A 3,212-nucleotide genomic window follows, 5' to 3' on the forward strand; every position below is an offset into this window, starting at 1 on the left:
CCCCCACACACATACGCACATACACTCCTTTCCCTCCCCCTCCCCCCGCAAACATTCTTTGCCGTCTCTGATAGTTTGGTAGTTATAACTAAGACTTAGTCAATTATGGAGACGGTAATTTGAAATAATACAAAAAATCCGCCTCTCTTGCTTCTCCTGACTGGAATCTGACGGAGTCAGTAACAAAACCACCAAATCCCCGCCTCGCTCGCTCGCTCGCTATGACGACTGGAAGCTGCTCCGTCTGCTGCTGCGACGTGCGTCTCTGGTCACTCAAGCGTGTCCAGAAAGTGGAGACCAATGAGCACCCGCCTTTCCCCCCAATCCCCCAATTTACGCCCATTCATCTATTCAGTGAGCACGCCGTGCCCTGCTGTTCAGACCACACGTAATACGTCATAAAGATACTACGGAAAAGCCACGCTTAATAAAACTGACATCATTTGGAAATTATAGCGAGACGGAGAGCTCAGAAACTGGATTCCGTAGTTCGTGTGTCCAGCGTGTAATGTGTCTGATCGAGTTATGGAATTATTATTAATTTGATCAAATCGTTTTGTTTTGTATCGATGGTAGGAATGGATTTACCCGCATTAAAAAATATGTTGTAGCCTACGCCATGGGCCATTGCGATGTTCTTTCTATATCAGACGCCATTTAGCTATTTAAAAAAAAGAAAGAAAGAAAGAAAAAAAAAGCCTTCCAAAGTTTTTTTCTCTTTCTAGTTAGTGTTGGGTTTTTTTTTAAAGGAATGACATTGATTGGTCTTATGGCTTTTAACACGGTCAAAAGCATTCGTGACCTGTATCTTTCAACAATATTTTCTTTTCAATCTGGCAAGGAAGTGTGGTTAGTTGTGTAAAGAGTTGGTGTAAGGCGTGTGTGTTTATTTGCAAACGACAACAAAGATACAACTGAAGGAGATAGTATCTTATTTCGCGAAACTTGATTCATTTGAGATTCTGGATTACTACAAAGTGTGCGACCAACAGCTTATAGTTATAAATTGCTCGCTTATCTTTGCCGAAGAATGGATTAAATGACGTCTCTTTCTTTACACCAGGAGCACTACATTTCACCGGAAGTGGTTTCGTGAACTCTGAATTCTAAACAATGGATTCTCAAAACTTTGGGATTCACACCGACTTCTACTCAACTCCCACATGGACAAATGTTGGCGTACAACAGACGGCCAGAGAGTCTGAGCACAGCTCTCTGGTGCCACCCACCATGCCTACAATCCTCGGAATGTCTGAAGGAAATAGCTACCCTTATACCACAAACAATTTCTATCATCCTATTGCCAACCCCAACAACAATCTGTACTTCAGTGATTCCACGGATGTAGCCCCGGACTTCTACTGGACCAATGCCCTTAGTCATCACTCCAATGTTATCAACAACAACAACAATAACGACAACAACAACGTTTCACATGTTTCTAACTCATGGGTTGATAACAATAATGATACATTCAACAGCCCTCCACTGACGGTAGTTGACAACTCGTTCCTGGAGTCCAAGCAGTATTTGAGCGAGACGCCAGTCTATAACCCTGACTGCAGGTTTGCAAAAGGCGACGGTGTCCAGAGTGAAACCATCTTCACGACCGAGCCTTGTAGCGTGATACCCTCACCGGTACCACACAAACTAAAGAGGAAGGGCAGCACTGAAAAGAACGGGAAGAAAAAGAAGAGCGCGCGGCAAAATTTAAACGCCAAAATGCGCCTGAGTCGAATAGATTCGTGCGAGAAAGAAGACAACATCTACGAAACATCGGCCTACCAGTATTTACCAACTTCCTTCCCTAATGGGTATCGGGATTATCCCAACCTATTCTCAGCGTGTGAGTTTGGAGTACCAGTAAAGTCTTACTCAGAAACTTCCCCCATCGAGTCTGTCTCTTACCCACACGAACACCCGCCTTCTGGTCTGAGCACTAACGTTACTGAACTCTCGTGCCATCCAAATAACTTCCTCGTCACTGCCACTAGTACTATCTGTACTACCACTGCTTCTGCACAACGTGTTACTGATTCAAACAACCATTTAGAGGATATAGATAAGAGTGATGTAAAGACGGAGGCATTGCTAACCTCAGAAACATCTCTATCAAGTGCTGTGTATCAGAGCGGAGTAGGCCTACATCGTAATTTAATAACATCAGAAACATCACCATCAAGTGCTGTGCAACAGAGCGGAGTAGGCCTACATCATGATTTAATAACCTCAGAAACTCCAACAGTAGTAAAGAGAGAAGTTTTTCATCTGGATGAAACCGTTTCTAATAAAGACCCACATAAAGCCGTCACCAGTGGTGAGGCAAACTCTGTGTCCGACTTGGAATATGAAGGCATACCTGTCGGCTCTCCCGTTTTGTACTCAGGTGTCGAAAATCTTACCACTGGCCCGGAGACATTACGGAGCTCTAAGGTAAACAAGACAAACAACGGCGTGTCCGAATCCCATGTCATGTACTGTTCCTTGTGCGCCTGTAAATCTACGCACCCAAAACAGCTTGAAGGCGTCGTAAAAGAAGAAACGAGGGATAGGAAAACAGGCGATTCTTGGGGCCTGAGTCCCAGTGATTGTGTGAGTGAATCAAAGAAAAACAAGGCAAAAACTGGGGCTTCGCAACACCGCTCCAGGCACGCGACCGACGAGAGCGAGAAAAGGAAAAGTAGGACGGGAAATAAGGAACTGAAAGGAGAAACGAGGACTCAAGACGGTGATAACTGTGATGGGGTTGACAGCAGAGAGTGTGGACAAAAGTTGGAGGAGATCACAGCGTCAGGACAGCCTGAGGGAATCCAGGACACCAGGGACTGTGAGGGTCGACAGGGTCAAGGTCTGCTGGTGGCGGACGTGGACCAAGTTGAGCAGTCAGAAGCTGATCGTGTGAGTAACACTAGATGTAGAGAGATTAGTGCTTGCCAGGCTGGGTGGTGAGTGGTTGCCGGGTGCTCTGGCGTGGTTTTGCTTCTTCTGTCCTATCAAACATATATCGCTCTTATCTCCCCTTTTTTCTTTTTTATGTTTGTTACTCTCTTGTAACACCTCTAATCTTCTGGCGCTCATATGACCTTATGCAGTTGCGAGCGCCGTAAAACCTCTATTAAAACTAAACTAAACTGGGTGATATCGTCCTCAAGTGGGAGATTTGGTACTTTTGGTGGACGGGTGGGGTGGGGTGAGGGTGGGGGTCTGGGTGG

This window comes from Aplysia californica, unplaced genomic scaffold (genome assembly GCF_000002075.1).
Source record: "Aplysia californica isolate F4 #8 unplaced genomic scaffold, AplCal3.0 scaffold00362, whole genome shotgun sequence".
Taxonomy (NCBI): Eukaryota; Metazoa; Mollusca; class Gastropoda; order Aplysiida; family Aplysiidae; genus Aplysia; species Aplysia californica.